General features: G+C 42.9%; 1 protein-coding gene across 2 annotated transcripts in view; it reads right to left on the bottom strand.

The window, feature by feature from the left end:
* Nucleotides 1–21,004, bottom strand: part of GASK1A (golgi associated kinase 1A) — a 78,118-nt gene extending 57,114 nt beyond the window's left edge. Inside the window, exons 1-3 of one of the 2 annotated variants that reach the window (XM_067005644.1) lie at nt 20,980–21,004; nt 17,660–17,742; nt 14,864–14,977 (exon numbers count right to left, since the gene is read on the bottom strand). The gene's annotated coding sequence lies outside the window, so the exon portion shown is untranslated. Of the gene's footprint in view, nt 1–14,863; nt 14,981–17,659; nt 17,743–20,979 lie in introns of both variants that reach the window. The other variant, XM_067005645.1, reaches the window with a different exon arrangement.
* Between the last annotated feature and the right edge of the window lie 3,097 nt (nt 21,005–24,101).

Genomic DNA, 24,101 nt, shown 5'->3' with positions numbered 1-24,101 from the left:
TTGCAAAAAGGGACAGTCGATGGGAAGTAAATGGAAGTCATTGAGTGAGGCCCACAGGAAGCTCTCCCCAGGGGGCTGGCATTGCTTTGATTATCGCTCAGCAAATATTCACTCCCCTTCGCCCTGCTGTGAGCAGAGCATGTGTCTGTGCCACTGTCGTTTGGCTTGGCCATGGACTCACCATAACCGTTAGAATGTGAGCAAGTAGAGGCATTATATCTGCTTGTGCAGCATCACTTGGCTTTCACTCTGGGGGTTCACCATGTAAAGAACAAGCCCTGGGTAGCCACTACCCTCTAATCTGAGCCCTAGAATGAGACACGTGGGACAGACCTGAGCCCAACTCACTGCTTGGAGTCACACCCAGCCACCCCAGAGGCGTGAAGATAAACGCTGCGGGTTGGAAATCACTGAGTCTGAGAGAAGTTTGTTCCATGACATTATTATAGTAAAAGTTGAGGCATACAGGTAGGAGGGCCAAGCGCTTAGAGAGTCAATCTAGGACAAAAGGGTTCCCAGGTCAAAAAAAGAGCCCTACATACCAAAAAGTCCCATAATAACATAATATATAACAAATTATTATACATATATGTGCTATTACTTCAACATAAAAATATAGAAACAGATGTCATATTAAATTATCTATTATTCTATATTATTTATTTTTGTTTCATAAATTCTATTATTTAAACAAAACAAAAATAGGACTACTTAGCAATAGTAATTAGTAGCAATGAAAAATATGTGTGAGAAAAATAAAACAAAATTTTGGTTTCTTTCTCTCCTCTCATATAGCAATTTATTTAAACTCGTTATTGGATATTTATATAAACTATATCATTGTATATTCTTAAGCTATATTAATGTAAGATTGCTTAAAAAGAGAACAGAAATGTAATAGGACTACTTAAACAGATATTACCTAGATTTAATTTAAAAATAACAATATGCTTCCTTCTATCCCATAATATAGTAGGATATTTTTACTCTCCTGTCAAAGATAAACTTTACTTTGACCTGTAGCTCTGCTCTTATCAAGTGTATGTTTCATTGATTCCTAGCATCAGTCCAATGTGATGACATCAAGCTAAATATCCTCTCAACAAAGGCATTTGACCATGGGAAACTTAGGATTTTACTTACTCGGTTTATCTTATGAACCTGCAACAGCAGGCTTATAAACTTATAGGAATTAGTTTCCAGCTCTCCAAAAGTGTCCATCTACTTTGTATCTACAGGTTTGTTTTGGTAGAGCAGCTGTTTGTCAGTCAGGTATTTTGCATCTGTAAATTCATCAGATGGGCTATCTATGTCTGAAATGTCCATCATTTTTAAACACTCTAAAGTATGTTGGATGACATCATAAGTTAAACCTCTCTTTCTCAGGGAAAATAGTTTAAAGCACAGAGATAATCTGAAGTTGTAAAATTAAATTCTAAATCAGTTACAGTTTTAATAAATAAATTGGGATTGATGGATACACACTATTATATATAAAATAGATAACCATCAAGAAGAACCTACTGTATAGCACAGGGAACTATGTTCAATATCTTGTAATAACCTATAATGGAAAAGAATCTGAAAAAGAATATATGTATATCTATATATCTATAGATATATGTATATGAACCACTTTGACGTACACCTGAAACATTGTAAATCAACTATACTTCAATTAAAAAGAATTTTTTTAATTAATTGAGAAAGTCCTGTTTAAACTGGCTGCCCTTTTCTGGTGACACTTTTTTGGAGTTCTAAAGCAGTCTTATTTCCAAAAATCAAGTCATTTTTTGCTTGTATGAGTTTTTGTTGCAACCTATCCATAATATCAAATGACTCAGGCGTACTCAGTTCATCCTTTTTCAGACTTTGTGGCCTCTTCAAAGATCATCAAACAGCTTTGGAGAAAGAGCATATAAATTGTTTTGCTATAATACTTTTCTCCACTCTCATTAATATATTTCCAAATTAAAGAAGGACATTGTTACAAACTGAATGTGCCCCCAACCCCAAAATTCATATGTTGAAGCCCTAACCCCCCAGTATGGCTGTATTTGGAGATGGAGCCTCTAGGAAGTAATTAAGATTAAATGAGGTCATAGGTGGGGCCCTGATCCATTAGGATTAGTGTCTTTATAAGAAGAGACTCCAGAGAGCTTGGTTTCTCTTTCTCTGCACATGCTCACAAAGAAGAGCTCATTTGGGCAGCCATCTGCAACCTATGGAGAGAGGCCTCACCAGTCACCAACCCTGCTGGCACCTTGATCTTGGACTTCCAGTGTCCAGAACTTTTCTCCACAGTGTGCAGTATGCTCTGTTTGGTTATTCACTGCCCTAATCCAGATGTACATGTCCTTCAATCAGTCATTTAGCAATGGAATAGAATAGAGAGCCCAGAAATAAACCTACACACCTATGGTCAATTAATCTTCGATACAGGAGGCAAGAATATAAAAGGGGAAAAAGACAGTCTCTTCAGCAAGTGGTGCTGGGAAAGTTGGACAGCTGCATGTAAACCAATGACATTAGAACACACCCTCACACCATGCACAAAAATAAACTCAAATTGGCTTAAAGACTTAAACATAAGACACAACACCATAAAACTCCTAGAAGAGAGCATAGGCAAAACATTCTCTGACATAAATCGTACCAATGTTTTCTGAGGTCAGTCTCCCAAGGCAATAGAAATAAAAACAAACATAAACAAATGGGACCTAATCAAACTTACAAGCTTCTGCATAACAAAGGAAACCATTTAAAAAATGAAAAGACAACATATGGAATAGGAGAAAATATTTACAAATGATGCAACTGACAAGAGCTTAATCTATAAAATATGCAAACAGCTCATACAACTCAAAAAAAAAAAAAACCAACCCAACCGAAAAATGGGCAGAAGGGGCTAGAAGACATGAATAGACATTTCTCCAAAGAAGACATACAGATGTTCAGTGGACACATGAAAAGATGCTCCACATCGCTAATTATTTAAAAGTCTACAAATAACAAATGCTGGAGAGGGTGTGGAGAAAAGGGAACCCTCCTACACTGTTGGTGGGAATGTAAGTTGGTGCAGCCACTATGGAAAACAGTATGGAGGTTCCTCGGAAAACTCAAAATGGAATTAACATATGATCCAGCAATCCCACTCCTGGGTATATACCTGGACAAAACTATAATTTGAAAAGATACATGCATCCCTATGTTCATAGCAGCACTATTCACAATAGTCAAGACATGGAAACAACCTAAATGTCCATCAACAGATGAATGCATAAAGAAGATGTGGTTCATATATACAACGGAATACTACTCAGCCATAAAAAAGAAAGAAATAATGCCATTTGCAGCAACATGGATACAACTAGATATTATCATACTAAGAAAGAGAAAGACAAATACCATATGATATCACTTATATGTGGAATATAAAATATGTCACAAATGAACCTATCTACAAAATAGAAATAGACTCACAGACACAGAAAACAGACTCGTGGTTGCCAAGGGGGAAGAGGAGAGGGAGACAGATCAACTGGGAGTTTGTGGTTAGTAGATGCAAACTATTACATTTAGAATGGATAAACAACAAGGTCCTACTGTATAGCACAGGGAACTATATCCAGTCTACTGGGATAAACCATAATGGGAAAGAATATAAAAAAAGAATGTACGTATGTGTATAACTGAGTTGCTTTGCTGTATAGCAGAGACTGGCACAACATCGTAAATCAACTATATTTCAATAAAAAAATAAGTCATTTATCCTTCTTTTTCAGTGATGTCTGTGTCATACTGGCATTGGTAGGATAATCATTCTTGTTTTCGTTATCTGAACTCTTAGAAAACATGGTCATGATATTCAGTGTCAAAAATTAAACTAGCACTATCTCAATACAAAGTCCAATAGTTAATCCACAAGCAAAATGAAAAACAGACTGTTAGTGTTCATGATTACAACACACTTAAGGTGGACATTTAAGTCACATCATTTGGAGTGATGTTACAATGAATGCTCCATTTTTGTGAACCATAAATCATGGTTGCCTGCATCAACGGTAAGGGAAAAAAATAAGCAACAGCAACTACAGAAGGCAGATAATCTATGCCATATCCATCTGACACTAAAAATAGTATTGCTTTCAGCCCCTATTTTTCAGGTAGCCTTGTGTGGTTCTATATTCTCCCCCAGACTTCTACATCCATCACCAAAAACTGGGACTTTTTGTGTCCCGAGGAGGGGTTTCCTGGGATGCTAAACTTTCAGTGCTAAAACTGGGACAGTACTGAGCAAACCAGGGGGTTAAGTCACCCTTGCCTAAAGGAAGCTCGGAGTCTATATCAGTTATATCAACTTCCAGAATGGATGGATTCAATGAGTAATTAGCTACACTTACTGAGCATCCACAATGATCAGGTATATAGTGCAAGGTTTTTTCATGTGCATTTAATTTTTTAAAAAATATTTATAATAGCCCCACAAGTAGCTGTTATAGTCTCCATTTTAACTTTTTTATTTCTTTTTTTGCGGTACGAGGGCCTCCCACTGCTGTGGCCCACTCCATCGCGGAGCACAGGCTCCAGACGTGCAGGCTCAGCGGCCATGGCTCACGGGCCCAGCCGCTCCGCGGCATGTGGGATCTTCCTGGACCGGGGCACGAACCCTCATCCCCTGGATTGGCAGGCGGACTTCCAACCACTGCGCCACCAGGGAAGTGCCCTATAGTCTCCATTTTATAGATGGAAAAAGTAAGCCTCAAAATCTGGGCTCCACCACTCATGGAATTGGGGAAAAGTGTAAAATGGATTTTTGTCCTTGCCTTGGGTAGAGAGGAACCATATCTGAGTAAAGGAAGGGTCAGACACACTGGCAAAGAGGAGAAAATTCAGTAACTCTAAGGGAAAGGCAACAAATTATAGAGGGGTGAGTTATGGCCTGCAGGTCCCACTGCACTTTGCGCCCTCCAGGTGGCTCCTTTTGTTTCTGGAATATTAGGACCTTGTTTTATTAAGAGTTGCATCCCTTATGCAGTAATTCTTAAACTTTGTCTCTAATGGCAGGTCAAAGAAAATTTAGACTCAACGCACATGACCAGGGATGAGGCTGTAAATCACCTTATGGTCGGCATGTACTTTAATGCTAAAATAATTAAATCATTATTAAAATGATTAAATACACTGTGACCTTGTATTTCAAAATCCTTGTCTGAAATTACTGCTCCAGAAAGCAGTAACTATGGGCAAGCTAACTAACATTTATATTCCTTATAAAAGCAAATATAAAATGATGCCTTCCCTCTCTATTCCACAGTCTCTGTGAGAATTGAGAAGAAATAATTTACATAGGACATATTCTTTAAGCTTATTACTATTTGGGGAGTCAAGGATCTATGCTTATGTCATGAATTTTTTTTTTTTCTGAAATTCTACCACTAGTTCTCACTTGTAAAACAGTCACAACTCAGCCAAGCAGGACATATCACATTTAAAGGCTAGTTCCCTGGTCCAGACCAAAGAGTTAAGATAATCAGCATCTCATTTTCATACTTATTTATCTTGTGTTCCAAGTGTAGGCAACAAAGTAAGTATTGGCTATTTCAGATTTATTATCTTCTCACCACAGATCTGAGCAACACTGTAATAAAGAGTATAACTTCATTATTGATATTTGATCACTAACAGCTTTCAAGCCTCTTTCCCCCCTCTTCTCCTATTGCCCCACACCTGGACAGGCCTGTAAGAAACCCTGCGGGCTCCCTCTCCTGGTGCCAGTGGAAGTTCAAACCGTGCCAGCCCCTGCAGGCACAGTTAGAACCCTCACCCCAATGCTACTACCTACACAAAAAGAATATCCAAATGGCCAATAAGGATATGAAAAAGGTACTCAACGTCATTAGTCATTAGGGAAATATAATTAAAACCACAATATGTTATATCTATACTAACACCAGAATGGCTAATATTAAAAAGACTACCCAAGGGCTTCCCTGGTGGTCCAGTGATTAAGACTCCGTGCTTCCAATGCAGAGGGCATGGGTTCAATCCGTGTTCGGGAAACTAGAAAAGACTATGAAGGAGACTGCAGAGTATCTAAGACTCTCATACACTGCTGGAAGCAGGATACATCATTACAACTATTTTGTAAAACTTTTGTCAGTATCTGTCAAAGCCAAGCATATGCCTAACCTGTACGATGCAACAATTCCGCTCATATAATAATTAATATAAAATTATATAAATGTATCTATCTACCTATAGATATTCAAGAGATATACATGAATAGGTCAGTCAAAAGGCATGTAAAAGAACGTTCATAGTATTTACAAAAGCCCCAAATCTGAAGCCACCCAAATATCCATCAAACAGTGGTATATTCAGTCAATGGAACTAACTCAGTAATTTTTTTTTTTTTTTTTTTTTTTTTTTTGCGGTACGCAGGCCTCTCACCGTTGTGGCCTCTCCTGTTGCGGAGCACAGGCTCTGGATGCGCAGGCCCAGCAGCCATGGCTCACGGGCCCAGCCGCTCCGCGGCACGTGGGATCTTCCCGGCCCGGGGCACGAACCCGTGTGCCCTGCATCGGCAGGCAGACTCTCAACCACTGCACCACCAGGGAAGCCCTAACTCAGCAATTTTAAAAAGCCTCTGCTACACGTAACAACATGGATAAACCTCACAGACAAAATGTGGTAAAAGCATCTAAACATAAAAGAGCAGATACTAAATTATTTTGTTTGTCATCTACACTAACCTATAGTAAGAGAAATCATTACAGTGGTTGACCCTTGGGAGGAGGTTGACTGGTAGGAGACATGAGGAAGCCATCTGGGCTATCTTGATCTGGGTAGGGGGCATGATACACCTCACTGTTTGCCTCCACTGGAGCCTACCTTGCTATTCTCAAGCTTGCTTTTTCTTACTTAGCAATATATTGTGACCATTCCCATGTCAATAAAAGTAGCTCTCTTTCATCAAGTTTAAGTTGCTGTCACCTTTTTTTTATTAAACATACTTTCAGGAATCTTGTCTCCCTAAGCAAGTTACAAATGCTACAAGGGCAGGGGCTCCATCTTGCAAATCACATGAAGAAAGAGAATTTGGAGCTGTGGAGATAGTCAGACCTGGTTTTAAAACTGAATTTCACCACTTTGGACTGTATAACCTTGGACAAATAATGTACCCATCCAGCCTCAGTTTCCTCATCTATAAAATGGGGATATAATGCCTACCTCGTGAAGTTTATTAGAAAGTTTTAAATAGACAATGAACGTAAGGAACGTAATACCTAATGGGTGCTCATCAAATGACAGCTGTCTTCTCTTCCAGCCTCATCAAGGCCTTGCTCATAGAGCCCTCAGAAAAGCTATGATTATTCTCTCACCTTGTTCCTGGAACCAAGCAGCAGTCTAGAGAATAAGTAAAGGGCAGCATCAACTCAACGTGCTTCCTAATGCCAATCGTTTCTTCTCGAGGTCAGGAGACACTGCCTAGCTGATCACACCATTTAAGACCTTGAGGATGAATTCTGAGAACGCATAGTAATGGGTATCCTGAATTGCTCTCCCCAGTCACAGATAGCAATCCCCTCAGAAGGTATAAAAATGAGGAAGTGCACTGAACTTCAAGGCTGGCAGGTGGGGTTTGACAGAGACCACCTAGGCTAGTCCCAGAATCAGGAGTATAAGGGAAATGTTTTAAATAATGAGGATTTGAAGAAGTAAATAGCACCCATGCATGGCCAACATTCCATATGGAAGCTGTTCTGTGCTTTGATTCAGCCTGGGGTTTTTCCTAACTGCTGCATTATGTCCTGGCTTCACAAGGGTGGAGAGAGAACTAAGACACATTCAGGAAAATGAGTACAGTTGTTCCCATAATCTGTTCCTCACCAAGAAGATCTGTGGCTCTGAGCCCACTGTGCCTCTACGGCCCCCTAGCTTCATAACAGGCATTAATTCAACAACCTCTTGCCATAGGCATTGTACAGACCTTAACCTGAGCAAGCCCCACCTCACTCCTTTTTTAAAAAAATAAATTTATTTATTTATTTTTGGCTGCGTTGGGTCTTTGCTGCTCCGCGCGGGCTTTCTCTAGTTGCGGCGAGTGGGGGCTACTCTTCGTTGTGGTGCGCGGGCTTCTCACTGCAGTGGCCTCTCTTGTTGTGGAGCACAGGCTCTAGGCACACAGGCTTCAGTAGTTGTGGCACGCGGGCTCAGTAGTTGTGGCTTGCAGACTTAGTTGCTCCATGGCATGTGGGATCTTCCTGGACCAGGGCTCGAACCCGTGTCCCCTGCAATGGCAGGCAGATTCTTAACCACTGCACCACCAGGGAAGTCCCCCACCCCACTCCTATATTCTGCCCTCTGATCTTGCAATGTGGGTGGGATTCATGAAACTGTATTTCTTGCCAGACTCCTGCCTTCCACTGTATATGGCTGTCTATCTTCTTGTAGGTTTCCTAAGCAATATGAGGACAGATGCCAGGACTAACTTATTCACAAATGTAATCTTGGCACCTGTCACAATGCTTGGCACAAAGAATGAGCTTAATAAATGTCTGTCGAATAAATGAATGTTAAAGTGCTTGAAGTGTCCAATATATGCTGTAACTACTGATTGCAGAAATCATTTCACTCACTCACTTCTTTTTTTTTTTTTTTTTTTTTTTAATGGTACACGGGCCTCTCACTGCTGTGGCCTCTCCTGCTGCGGAGCACAGGCTACGGACGCGCAGGCTCAGTGGCCATGGCTCACGGGCCCAGCCGCTCCGTGGCATGTGGGATCCTCCCGAACCAGGGCACGAACCCGTGTCCCCTGCATCGGCAGGCGGACTCCCAACCACTGCGCCACCAGGGAAGCCCCACGCACTCACTTCTTGATCTAAGATTTATTAAGTATCTCCTATGTGCCATGTATATAAGGGGCCAGGGTGACAAAGATGACTAGAACATTATCCTCTGCCCACAAGGATCTCCAGGTGGGAGAGAGAAGGTGTGGAAGTGAATAATATGACTAGAGCTATCATAAAGGAATGAGCGGGCTGCTCTTGACACCTGCCTGAATAGGTGGACTAAGGCTTCTGAGCCAGCTGACTGTTTGGGATGAGTAGGAGCTCTTTAAGTAGGCAACTCGGGAAAGGGAGGCATTCTACTCAAAGGGAACGGGATGCTGTGCATGAGGCTGGGTCAGGGTCACTCTGCATTGGCCAAAACAAGTCTCATGGCCAAGCCTGACTTCAACAGAGTGTGAAGAATAACCCTCCCACAGAGAGTATAAGTGACTCTTTGGTGAATGGCAATATGAGCTCATTGCCCATGTGAGCAGTCCTCCCCACAGACAGAAAGCTCCAGGACTGTTTGATACAAGCCAACATTTCCATTCAAAGATTGACCAGAATTCAGGAATGGAGGGGAACCTACAGAGTGTCTCTCACATTTGATGATGCCAAGCCACCAGGTACTGGCTTTATCAATTTTCTCTTTGACCGAGATGCCTGGTGATCTGGCCATGTTGTGTGTACTCTCCTTCTTTGTCTTATTCTTCAGGATAGGATAGTCAGAGAGAAGCCCCGTCCATCTTTGGCTTTGTTTAATAGAGCTTCTATTGCTACTGAGCTATTGCAACAAATACTGACATTCTCATCTGGTCCCTCAACAGTCACTCAGTATGCCCTCCTAGCTCCTCCAAACTCAAGGACATTAATAAAACCTTGCTCAAATCTCCTCTACTTGCTGCCTAAGAAACAGAAACTTTCTCAGAAAAGGCTTTGAGTCATCCCTCAGGATCAATTCAGATCCATCTACACAAGTCCTTAAGAATGAAGAAAAGTCCTTAAGAATTGAGGCAAAAGGTAGTATACTGCTATTTGTTCTCTTCTCTTTTGTATTCTTTTCAGGACAAGATCAGTCACAAGGATGGGGAATTAGAGAGTTGGATGTCTGTGCTCAAATCATCATATTAAGTTAAACATTTCTGAGTGGTATTTAAAATATAAAATTTAAATTTGTCATACCATATCCCTATTGCCTACAAGTTGGTAGATGCAGTGAAATTTAGAAGTACATAACCCACTTTCTAGCAATGTTAACAAATTTTGCTGTGTCAGTTCCCATTGGACTACAACACTCAATAAAGAAAAAATAAACTTCTAATTTTGTTATAATCACACAGGCTTTTCTGAGGTATCAATATGTCTGGAGCAAAAACTTTATTAAAGTCAAATCCAGCAACATGGTGCTCTCAGGCCATTGTTTCAGGTATTATCTCAATAACCCTCCACCTTATAGTGTCCATTTGAGGGCTTCTCCTCCATTCCAGTTGCTGGACTGGTGGTTGGTTCTCCTGGCATGGATGGCATGCAATGCAGATTCTATCACAGGGTAGCACAAGACTCAGGTGCCTAATTAGGTGCCAGCATATTCTTGGCATTGGAAATATACTGAGGCATAGCCACTTCTCCTCACTAAACACTGTATTGCTTAAAATTAATTCAATTTTTAGCAAGTCCAAGCAGCTATCAGCTTCTTGTCATACATGCCTATCTCAAGAGTTGGCTCTGCTACATAAACGATCAGATCTTCACATACATATTCATTTATGTAACATTGATTGCCAGCCAACACGGTTCTCTAGCCTTCTTCCCCATCGCCAGGCTGTGATAAACTCTACAGTTGCTTTCCCCAACTTTTCTGTCTTTTGTTCTTATTATTTTCTGTAAGTGTCTGACTCCTCACCAGTAAGGCCTCTGAGTAAGATCTTCAGTTCTGAGTACGGAAGGGAAGACAGAGGCTGCGACTGGCCCTTCCACAGGCTCCATGTACGGGAGCCAGGTCACGGAAGGTCTTTCAGCTGCAGGGCCAGGAGTAGTGAAGAGAGAGAAGCCTGGGATAGTTACCTCAAGAACCTAGAGAGGGGCACAAAGCAGCAATAGGGGTAGATGAAAAATGCAAGTGGTGCAACCATGGTCACATGTGGAGACATACTCCCTGAATTTGAACTCAAACCTCTCAGTAAACCCCCATGTATTCATTCGTAACATTCTGACAATAGGACTTCCCTGGTGGCGCAGCGGTTAAGAATCCGCCTGCCAATGCAGGGGACACGGCAAGATCCCACATGCTCCAGAGCAACTAAGCCTGCGTGCCACGACTACTGAGCCTGCGCTCTAGAGCCCGTGAACCACAACTACTGAGCCCTTGAGCCACAACTACCGAAGCCCATGTGCCTAGAGCCCGTGTTCCGCAGCAAGAGAAGCCACCTCAATGAGAAGCCTGCGCACCTCAACGAGGAGTAGCCCCCTCTCGCCGCAACTAGAGAAAGCCCACGTGCAGGAACGAAGACCCAACACAGGCAAAATAAATAAATAAATTTATTTATTTATTTATGGGGAAAAAATTGTGACAATAATAACCCCTTACTGCACAGAGCTATTATACCATTGAGATAAAGAATACAAACTCCACACAATAATACTTGACTCACGTTAGGTGCTCAATAAAGATGTGGTGTACATATACATGAAATATGATGCAGCCATTAGAAAAAATGAAATAATGCCACCTGCAACAAAATGGATGGACATAGAGGTGATCAAACTAAGTGAACACAGTCAGACAAAGACAAATATCATAGGATAACACTTATAGGTGGAATGTAAAAATTGATACAAATGACAACTTGACAAAACAGAAACAGACTCGCAGACTTCAAAAAGACGTTTATGGTTACCAAAGGGGAAAGGTGAGCAGGGGGGATAAATTACGAGGTTGGTATTAACACACACACACACACACACACACACACACACACACACACATATACATATATAAAATAGATCATCAACAGGGACCTACTATACAGAACAGGGAATCTACTCAGCACTCTGTAATAACCTAAATGGGGAAAGAATTCGAAAAACAATACACATAGGGATATCTATAACTGAATCAAGTTGCTGTACACCTAAAACAAAAACAACATTGTAAATCAACTCTACTCCAATTTAAAGTAAAATGAAAAACAAAACCAAAAAAATAAGGAAAGAAATGCCTAGTCTATTACCCTCAGGCCTAGTGACCTGGGCTGGTGTCACATCCCTGGAGCCTGAGCAGCCTTGGGTCCCATGGCTGGAGTACGCTGGTGCTGAGGGAGCCAGGGGGAAGGACGTGCCAACAAATGAGCCCCGCCCGGACTCAGAGTGCCCCGTCCCCTCTAGTTGGGACTATGATCACCAGATCCAGGCAGGCCCTCCTACACCTAAGCCAAGCCTATTGCACCCAAAAGATGGTGGACCCTCTGGGCTCAAAGAGCATTGACAAGGGACCTGGTCACCAGGTCCCCTAGTGGTAAGGTCCCCACCTCCAGCCTCCTTCCTTAGAGTAGCCCCATGTACGGACGACAGCACCCTCAGCAGAGTGGTTATGCAGGGGTTGGCATCTGCCAGGGTAAGGGGGAAGAAGGAATGAGGCACAAGCCCTTGAGTCTTTGTGCTGGCACACTCCCCTCCCATTTACAAGCCAGGAACACAACTTTCCCTAAGGCTCTGGTTGCCTGAGTCACCGCACTGGAGCATGAAGAAATCCTGCTGCCTTGTGGCCGCTTCCTGTAACAACAGCTATAAACCCGGTGCTGCTGGGCACTTAATGTTCAGAAGGGCTGAGGGGTGTTAAGTGATACCTGCCCTCAAATAATGCCCTGGGGTAGGTAATCGAAGAAGAATTCAAAAACGGGAAGACTTTCCAGAAGCCCATTTCAAGAGATAACTTTTACTCACACTGTTTCAGGAAAAAAAATAATAAAAGCACATGAAAAGATGTTCAACTAATGGCTAATTATCAGAGAAATGCAAATGCAAATGCAAATGACAGAGAGCTATCACATCGCACCAGTCAGAATGGCCATCATCAAAATGTCTACAAACAATAAATGTTGGAGAGGGTGTGGAGAAAAGGGAACCCTGCTCGCTGTTGGTGAGAATGGAAATTGGTTAAGAGCCACTGTGAAGAACAGTATGGAGGTTCCTTAAAAAACTAAAACTAGAGCTACCAAATGATCCGGCAATCCCACTCCTGGGAGTATATCCGCAGAAAATCCTATTTCAAAAAGACACATGCACGCCAACGTTCACTGCCCTAATGAAAATGGCCAAGACATGAAAGCAACCAAAATGTCCATCAACATATGAATGGATAAAGCAGATGTGGTTGATATACACAATGACGTATCCATCAGACATTTAAAAAAAAAGGAATGAAATAATGCCATCTGCAGCAACATGGATGGACCCAGAAGTGATCATTCTAAGTGAACTCAGACAGAGAATGACAAATATCATAGGATATCACTTACATGTGGAATCTAAAAATTGATACAAATGAACTACTTCACAAGCCTGAAACAGACTCGCAGACTTCAAAAAGAAATTTATGGTTACCAAAGGGGAAAGGTGAGCGGGAGGGATAAATTAGGAGGTTGGCATTAACATACACACACTCATATATATAGAAAATATATCATCAACAAGGACGTACTCTATAGCACAGGAAAGTCTACTCAGCACTCTGTAATAACCTAAATGGGGAAAGAATTCAAAAAAGAATTGATATATTGATATGTATAACTGAATCAAGTTGCTCTACACCTAAAATAAACACAACATTGTAAATCAGCTCTACTCCAATATAACCTAAAAGTTAAATTAGAAACAAACAACAAAAAGAAAAGAAGAAGGAAAGAAATGCCTACTATATTCCCCTCAGGCCTGGTAACCTGAGCTAATGTCACATCCCTGGAGCCTGCGCAGGCTTGGATCCCAAGAATGGAGGGTCCTGGGGCTGAGGGAGCTGGGGAGGATGTGCCAGCAAATGAACCCCCCCGGCCCTGTAGTGCCTGGTCCCCTCTGCATGGCACCACCATCCAGGCGGGCCCTCCTACAGCTTAACCAAGCCTAGTGCACCCAAAGGATGGTGGACCCGCTGGCCTCGAAGAGCTTTGACAAGTCACCTAGTCTCCAAGTCTCCTAGCAGTAAGGTCCCCACCTCCAGCCTCCTTCCTTAGAGTCACCCCATGAACGATGAGGCACCCTCAGCAGAACAGTTTTGCAGGAGTTGACATCTGCCTGGGTAGGTGAAGGGTAAGGGGGGAATCTAATAATTGGTACAAATGAATGACTTGACAAGCCCAAAACAGACTCACAGATTTTAAAAAGAAACTTATGGTTACCAAAGCAGAAAGGTGGGCAGGTGGGATATTAGGAGGTTTGGATTAACATATATACATTAATATACATATAAAATAGATCATCAACAAGGACCCACTGTATATCACAGGGAACTCTACTCAATATTCTGTAATAACCTATATGGAAAAGAATCTAAAAAAGAATCAGTATATGGATGCATATAACTAAATCACTTAGTTGTACCGCTGAAAGTAAAACAGCACTGTAAATTAACTGTACTCCAAAATAAAATAAGAATCAAATTTTTTAAAATGTTTAACTTATTAAGAATCATGAAAAGCAAAAATAATTTTTTCTATTTGTTTTGTTGATTAGTTGACAAGATAATACTGCACTGAGTTTATCATTTTTGTAAAACTGGGAGAAACTGGTAAATGGTTATCACACATAACCAGTAAAGTACTTCGAAAAATCTTTCCACATATCCCCAGGGATAAAAGCATCCTAGTATGTAAGACACTGAAGCATGGTGTTGCGTACTCCATTTAAATAGATGAAAAACAGACCAATCAGAAACTGTGTGATTAAGGATCCCAAACACTCCATGATGCTGGGCACAGAGAACACACATTTTCATTTTAATCAAATAAAAAACAAAGGGCATTCCTTGTTTAACTCACCTGTAGAACCTGCTCTCCTGTTCCTCCTGCTTAGGGGTCCCTGGGGCTGGGTGAAACGTGACTCTTTCCCTTGCTCAAGACGAGAGATCAGAGCTAGTTTGGAAGTGGACGATGCTGCTTGAAGGGAAGAAGAAACAACACAATGAAGAGCAGAGTCACAAGGGTCAGTCTCAGCGAGGAGAGTAACCCTGGGGGAACTGAGCAAGAGGTACCCCAAAGAGGTACAGGAAGGGTTCTGGGAAGAGATCTTGGACAGTGCTTCCAAGGAAGCCTGAGACACTCTGGGAGGCGAATTTCTATTTAAAGGAAAACAAAATGTCTTACCTTCCTTGTTAAAGAATGGAAAATTCTCTAACTGTGGAAAACAGATATATAGCTCCTCGAAGCAACTCCCACATGGAGACAAAGGGGCTGAGTTCTCTCAAGATAATCTGGAGGTTCAATACTAGGGTGAGGGTACCAAGAGATTGCTCGAGCCCTGGTGTACCCAGAGAATCGCCTCTAAGGCAGGTACAGAGGAGGACAGCTTTTACGATGGAAAAAGAAGGAAAGCCTTCTATTTGGAAGTCAAATAGACTCCAGGGCTCTGTGTACCTGGAAACTCTTAACATCGCCATTTGGGGTCAGTTAATAGTTATAAGAGAACCTTTAACTTCTTAGGGCCCAGAGAGAACAGCAGCAGAGAGGCCTTACATAGGAAGGCCTTACATAAAGTTCTCCAGCATCACGCTCCTGTACAAGGCCCTCTGAGCAGGTGTCAAGCTGGCCCATTCCTTTTCAGTGAAATACACAGCCATATCCTCAAAAGCCACTGATTGCTGAAACAACAAGTTCCTACTATCCCAGGCCTCAGGACTTTGGTGATGGTCAAAACTGTCAATGAGAGGCTGAGAACAGCATCTACAAGGACGTATATTTAGTACTGGGTCCCTCATGTGCCTGGGAGGTTTTTGTGTAAAAGTTGGAAGGTGTAGAGGAAGAGGACAAAAATTAAAGGCAGACAGCCAGCCAGAGTTCCACATACTTTCCCAGTTAGAACAAAATACATTCTTCACTATGAGCTTCCAAACATATGCGACCTCCAAATAGACTATAATATAGAAGCTAGACTTCGGCCTGAACATGAATGTATAAATATAAAAGAAAAACTAACATATAATGGGATATGGCTGCTGCCTTAGCTCTGAGCCCCTTTCCACTTTGTATAACATATTTGGGTGATTATTTGGGCTGCTCACATTCCTGTCATTTCTCAATTGTGCCTTCATCCAGGTTCTTCCTCATTCTTGTCTCCTTTCTCACAACCCCAGGCACAATGCTCTCACATTTGTCCATGACTCCCTACCCCCATGTAGAGGTAGTGAGGTTAGAGAAGCATAGAAAAGTACTGCTTACTTGAGATGGGCTAGAGAAAAGTCTGTTTATCAAAGGACAACATTAAGAGAGTGAAAAAGTGGGAACTCCCTTGCTTTCCAGTGGTTAGGACTCTGAGCTTCCACTGCCAGGGCCCCGGGTTCCATCCCTGATTGGGGAACTAAGTTCCTACAAGCCTCAACACACGGCCAAAAAAAATAAATTAATAAGAGAGTGAAAAAGCAAGCCACAGACTGGGAAAAGGAATTTCATAATACATACATCTGACGTAGGACTCATATCCATAATTACTACAACTTGGAGGAAAAAAATGACAATGAAGAAACAATGGGAACATATCTCAACAGTGACTTCACATAAGTGGACATCACGTATGCAATAAACATATGAAATGGTGCTCTGTATCACTCCTTAATGGAGAAAAGGCAATTTAAAAACCCCAATATGACATCAAGAATGAATGAGAAGTATTTGCAAGGATGTGGAGCAACTGGAACTCTCTTGTACTGCTGGTAAAAGTACAAATTGGAACAACCATTTCAGAAGATTGTTGGGCAGCACCTACTAAAACTAACCAAATGTAGAGCCTATGACCTAGCAATCTGACTCCTAAAGATACACCCCAGAGAAATGAGTGCATGTGTTCATCAAAAGGCATAAGCAAGAATGTTCGCTGCCTTCTTATTCATAGTAGTCAAAAACTGGAAACTATCAAAATGTCCATCCACGGTAGAATGAATAAATAAAATGTGGTATAATCATATAATGGAAAACTATTCAGCAATGAAAAAGTACAAACTACTGCTATATGCAATAACACGGGTGAAGTTCACAGACATAAAACTGAGCAAAAGAAGGCAGATACAAAAAAGTAAATTTTGAATGATTCCATATACATGAAATTTAAGAACAAATAAAACTAATATATTGTCATAGCAGTCAGAATAATGGTCATCTTTTTTTGTTTTGTTTTGTTTTGGCCACACACCTTGTGGGATCTTAGTTCCCTGAACAGGGATTGAACCCAGGCCCTTGGCAGTGAGGGTGTGCAGTCCTAACCACTGTACCGCCAGGGAAGTCCCATAAAGGTCAACTTTGGGGTGGACTACTTGGGATGGTGCATGAGGGAGTCTGTTGAGGTACTGAAAATGTTGTATGTCTCAATTTGAATGATGGTCTTACAGGTGTGTATATTTCTAAAAAGTGAGCTATACAGTGAGTTATATGTATTATAAGTTATACCTCAATGAGAAAGCAAATTTACATATATATATAAAAGTATGTTACATATATTTTATATATGGTATGTAACATATATAAACTTATATTTATATACACTTGTATACTTTAATATGTGCATATATAAATATATCTGTACATATGCACATGCATACATGCAGAGGCAGAGGGAACCCAGCTCACCTGGGGCCTGGCTGTTAAGGACACTGCTGTCGTCATCTGACCTCTTTTATTCCTGTCTCAGGGAAAGGTAACACTCTCGGGAACTGAAAGTAAAGAAAGAAGCATGAGTGACAATAATTCTACTGACTCTAATTCTTGCATATAGCATCTGACCCATTCTTTTTGGGGGCTACATGAACTATCAATACTATTCATTAGTTATTGCCTTGTATCAGTGGCAATTCTCAAGTCACAGAGGTGAGACAGCAGGCATAAGAGGGAACACAGAAACAGAAATCGTGTGGAGAATATAATTAGCATACAATTTCCCAGGTACATATTCAGCCGACTGGTTCAGCGAACAGATGCGAAGGTGGACTGACAAAACTAATTTTCAGTACTCCAAAGAAGACATCTTAGGAAAGAGGACAGAAAAGGAAACTAGGGCATACAGTGGTACAGTGGAGAGAATGTTATGGGCTGAAAAGAAAGCTGGAGTTCCAATTAAGATCCCTAGAGTCAGGACTTCCCTGGTGGTCCAGTGGTTAAGACTCTATGCTTCCACTGCATGAGGGTGTGAGTTTGATCCCTGGTCTGGGAACGAAGATCCTGCCTGCCACACAGTGCAGCCAAAAAAAAAAAAAAAAAAAGTAGTAAAAGTCAAAATGGAATTTGAAAATAGTTTACTAGGAACATCTCTTTTTTTTAAAGAGTTGATGTGGGACCTCTTTTTTTTTTTTGGCTATGTTGGGTCTTCGTTACTGTGTGCAGGCTTTTCTCTAGTTGCGGTGAGCGGGGACTACTCTTCTTTGCGGTGTGCAGGCTTCTCATTGCAGTGGCTTCTCTTGCTGCAGAGCAAGGGCTCTAGGCGCGCAGACTTCAGTAGTTGTGGCTTGCAGGCTCTAGAGTGCCGGCTCAGTAGTTGTGGTTCACAGGGCTTAGTTGCTCCACAGCATGGGGAATCTTCCCAAACCAGGGCTCGAACCTGTGTCCCCTGCATTGGCAGGCAGATTCTTAACCACTGCACCACCAGGGAAGCCCTGATATGCGACCATTTTTAAAGACTTTATTGAATTTGTTACAATATTGCTTATATTTTGGTGTTTTGGTTTTTTGGCCACAGGTACATGGGATCTTAGCTCCCTGACCAGGGACCAAACCTTCACTCCGTGCACTGGAAGGCAAAGTCTTAACCACTGGACCACCAGGGAAATCCCATATTAGGAACACCTTGATGTCTCTCTACGACTATTTTTTTCCTCTAAATACAGATTGATTATAAGATGAACATTCAATTTTATAAGAGTGTTGGGGATAGGTGGTGAGAAGAAAAACACCACCATATTAAATGATCCATCAACTTCATGACATGTCTCAAATACTCCAAGTTCTAAATATTGTTGCATCAGGGAAGCCAAGCAATTTTATTTGTAAACTAATAGTTCTAACTCCCTTTCTAGGTCAGTTAACTAGTTCATCATTAGGAAGTAAGCCTTCTGCCATTCTACAGAACAAACCAGCAAGGTTTACACATTAAAGGCAACACTTGAAATACAAATAGCTGCCATCAGTTAGATTGGAAATAGTCAATAAGCATAAAAGTGCATGCACTCGTAGACTTAAAAACAACTTCCATTTCAACTCCTTATCTGCAGTTTGCTATTAAATCTCAGGGTCCATCAGACAAAAGACTTTATATAGTCAGCACACAGCCCTTTCCTCCACTGTCCCTACTTAGTGAATCCAGAAAGCTATCCAGGAAGGTAGAGGAAGCTGAGGCTGTCAGGGAAAGAGCTGTCCCGGGAGGCTAAAAACCACATTTTTATAGTTGCAGGGATTCCAGGGGCGGGGTTGGGGGGGCAGGGAATGGACGTGGAAGAGTAGCTATAAGTGTAAACAAAAGAACTTTAAAAGAAAACACAATGTGATAATTCCCTGGTGGTCCAGTGGTTAGGACTCTAAGCTGCCAGTGCTGGGGGCCTGGGTTCGATCCCTGGTCTGGGAACTAAGATCCCACAAGCCCTGTGGCACTGTCAAAAACGAAAACAAATAAAACAACACAATGCAAACCTACACAAGTAATGCTGCTAAACTCATGGATGGTTTTTGTCCAAAGGTAACAAAAGCAGGGATTCATACTGAGTAAATGGGTACCCCTTGTAGTTGTGTACTCTAATTCTCTTAAATCACGATACTGTCATTGTATCTTTGTAATAAACATCCCTTACGGTGTATACTTAATATTACTGACATATTAAACCAATGGCCTTAAGCAAAAAGGTGTGATCTGTACAACTGACACTAAGAAAAGCAAATCATCTGGAAGTAGAACAGCAGCAGAGGCCACCCTTACAAAGTACAAAACACTCCGACATTCCTATGGGGAAAACCATAGCTATGGAATTGAAGCATAAACAACAAGCCCAGGTGGGAAACAAATCACAACACACTTCACTAATGGCAGGGACCATATGTTTTATCTGATTGATTGTGAACCTTAACAATTACGTTATGACAATTACGTTAAGAGACTGTAATGAGGGGTGAAATAAAGGATGTGAAGAGAACTAAATCAAGAAATGCTGGGCTTCCCTGTTGGCACAGTGGTTAAGAATTCGCCTGCCAATGCAGGGGATATGGGTTCGAGCCCTGGTCCAGGAAGATCCCACATGCCACGGAGCAACTAAGCCCATGCGCCACAACTACTGAGCCTGTGCTCTAAAGCCCACAAGCCACAACTACTGAGCCCGCGTGCTGCAACTACTGAAGCCCACACGCCTCTAGCCTGTGCTCCGCAACAAGAGAAGCCACCGCAATGAGAAGCCCATGCACCGCAATGAAGAGTAGTAGCCCCCGCTCACCGCAACTAGAGAAAGCCCACGTGCAGCAATGAAGGCCCAACACAGCCAAAAATAAAATTAAATAAAATTTTAAAATAATAATAAAAAATAAATAAATGTTTCCATAGCCCCAATACTGTGCATAGGATATTATACGCTAAACATTAGACACATATTAGGTGCTTCATGGATATAACCCCTCAAGAGATTTTATTTTTATTTATTTATGTTGCAATGCGCAGCACGAGGCACCTTAGTTCCCCAACCAGCGATGGAACCCTGTGCCCCCTGCAGTGGAAGCCCCGAGTCTTAACCACTTGATCGCCAGGGAAGTCCCAAGATTTTTAGATTAAACATTCATATGAGCCAATCCAAATCCAGGGCTCCACGTTCTCCAATTCTGTGAAGGAAGTAGCCTCCATGGGGGTAAGGGGAGAAAACCATTTCAGTCTTCTCAAAACTTTGGGTACTCTACGAATCGCTTCCAGATTGGGTTTATACCTGGCCAGACGAGTAAGGCGAATAAAGTGATCACAGACTGATTTCCTGAGACCACCTGAAAAGGGAAAGAGCGTTAAGCAGTTGTGCACAGGCCTAGGGGTAGGGCTGGGGTCTCCGCAGCCTGGACAAGAGGGGGCTGGAGCGACCGAGGGGAGTGTTCTCTGCTGACAGCGCGTCCTGGAGCGCAGACAGTTAAAAAAATTTGAGGACCTCGGTGTCAACACTTGAATTCGTGTCAGTATCCAAGTCTGAATAGGCCACGGGCTGTCCTGGGGACAAGAAATTAGGCGTCAGGAGCCTGCGGCCGGCGTTCCCGGCCTGCCAGCGCCCCCTCTCCATGCGAACGAGTCGAGCACGGGCGTTGGGGTGAGGACCCCGGGGGCAGCAGTAGCCGCGCCGGTCTCCCCCAGGGTCCTTCCCGTCCTGCTCAGACCAAGCCAGACCCGCTCACCGTGGGCTCTGAGTGGCCTCTGCCCCTTTGCAGCAAACAGAGCTTTGGGGAACCACTCGCGGGTCTTCACAAACCAAACCCTCACGTGCTGACAGCAATGGCTGAGCCGGAAGTACGTCATCACAGTGACCTGCCAACCTATAATTTCCCTTAAATTCTCTCTAGTGATCTTAGAGGACCCCACATCTCGGTGGTTCCTCCTTCTAGTTCCCACCAGACGAGCCTGAGGAAAAAAAGGCCAGGTAGTTGTCTTCCTCTCAGGCTCCGCGTTCTTTTTTAATTTTTGGCCGCGCCGCACGGCTTGCGGGATTTCATTTCCCTGACCAGGGATCAAACCCTGGCCCTGGGCAGTCAAAGTGCAGAGTCCTAACCACTGGACCACTAGGGAATCCACGAGACTCCACGTTCTGAGTCAAGGCAGAGGGCTTGGCTTGTCCTAACCTTGAGGCCGGAGAAGGAAGCAGGGCCTTCATTCCACTGGATATCGGGTGAAGGGGCGGGGCCCAGCTGAGCCAATGAGCAGCGGAGCCTGCGAGGTCATCCTTCCTCTTGGAGGCAGGAGCCTCTTCCCTGCCGGGACAGGCCCGGCCCCTGCCTGGCAGAGTTTCCACCTACTGTTGAGACCCTCCCTTCAGGGCCTAGAGGAGAAATCAGGGACCTGGAGAGAGAGCTGAACTGGGCTGAGGGCCTGACCTGGACGGGGTGGAGAGCTCAAGACAGAGGAGACACCGAAACGTTTGCTGAATGAATGAAAGTCGAGGACCAGAGTAGTGATCTTAATATATATCCGGAAGACCCTTAGAAAGTCAAAACGGTGGTGCTTTTCTGTCCTGCATAGGGAGAGCCACCATGAATGAGTGAAGGAGGGTGACAAGTGAATCTGGGCCCCAGCTAGAAGCCTACACACAGTCCTGCAACCTTTCTTAGACTTGTCCACCACTTCATTTGTCCACCACTGCCAAATGTCCTCATGTGTCTAGTTTCTACCCCGGCCACTGTGATGCCCCACTTGGGGCTCACAGTTTACAAGTCTTGTCATCTCACACTGCCAAGAAGGCTGTGTCCAGAGGAGCATCCAGCCCTCAGCCATATCTTACTGAGGCTGACACTTCCCCGGGATCCATGAGGCCCTTGTGTGGAACCCAGGTCACATCTTTTCAAGATAACCTCAAGTCCTCAATCGTCTGCATAACCTGAGAGCTTTATAGGAGTGTCTGTGGTCACCTCCAAAAGACCTTTAAATATGCGAGAGCAGGGGTTAGGATCTCCCTGCTCAGAAGAACCTGGAGTTTAAAGCATTACTGATAACATTGTTACAGAAGAGTGTCAGCTTACTCCGGGGCACTTCAGTATTCCTGAGGAATAAACATGATTTCTCTTTCCCTCCCACTGGGATGTGCTCAGATGTAAGTCACTGCTCCTACTCTTTGACATATTTTCCATGTGGAAGCTATGGAGCCTGGAAATCATGCTGACAGTTGCAGTAGGCCATTCCCAACTCCCGTCAACCAGAGATACTTGGTTAGGTAGGTTTGCCAAGGCAAAATCAAAACAACCTATGCCAGGGAATTCCCTGGTGGTCCAGTGGTTAGGACTCTGAACTTTCACTGATGAGGGCCTGGGTCCGATCCCTGGTCGGGGAACTAAGAGCCCACTAGCTGTGCAGTGGGGCCAAACAAACAAAAAAACCTATAGTATAATACTCATCTTAGAACAGCAATCTAGTTTTAGCAAAACATCACTGTTCCTAATATTAAATTAATGCAATTTGAATATTATCGAATTTGAATGTTCAGTTGTAATTGTGTAATATAACCTATAAACACAGGAAATTTTTTTTTTTTTTTTTTTTGCGGTACGCGGGCCTCTCACTGTTGTGGCTTCTCCCGTTGCGGAGCACAGGCTCCGGACGCGCAGGCTCAGTGGCCATGGCTCACGGGCCCAGCCGCTCCGCAGCATGTGGGATCTTCCCCGAACGGGGCACGAACCCGCGTCCCCTGCATCGGCAGGCGGACTCCCAACCACTGCGCCAACCAGGGAAGCCCTAAACATAGGAAATTTATATCAAGCTTTAAGGGTACAATATTTACAAGCTTTAAGGGTACAATATTTTTTTACACATTTTACAAATTCTTACTCATCGAATTGCTTTAAACATAACCCGTACTAGCATATTTTTAGACATTTAGAGCCTGCCTGCTTTACATAATTCATGAAACTGCACCTAACGTCGGCTAGCCATGGATAAGACAAACTCTGTGGCCGTAAAAGACCCCAAACCGCTGCTACCCTTCAACACTCTCTGAAGGGCAGAGACTCCCACCTTGCTGTTGAGCAACACTGCCTAGACAAGTAAGCCTCCTTTCCAATTCGCCTCTCCACCTCACCCCCTCCCCAGGATTCCCTCGCCTTCTTCCCCTGCTGGGTTGTCCCTTCAGTAAGGGACTTGCCCTGTCCTGCGATCTGTACAGAGGCTGCCCAATGTAGTTTGTTGTACAATAGTGCCATCTAGTGGTCTTATCTTTTTCTTTAAAAAATTTTTGGATTGAGGTATAATTGATGTACAATACTATATGTTTCAGGTCTTGTCTTTTCTTGATCATCCCTCAAATCCTTGAACTCACCACAGAATTGAAACAATATAGATATTCTTGCCTCTTCAGTTCTTTAA

Source organism: Kogia breviceps, chromosome 10, assembly GCF_026419965.1.
Source record: "Kogia breviceps isolate mKogBre1 chromosome 10, mKogBre1 haplotype 1, whole genome shotgun sequence".
Classification (NCBI taxonomy): domain Eukaryota; kingdom Metazoa; phylum Chordata; class Mammalia; order Artiodactyla; family Physeteridae; genus Kogia; species Kogia breviceps.
This window is presented reverse-complemented; position numbering and strand designations above follow the sequence as displayed.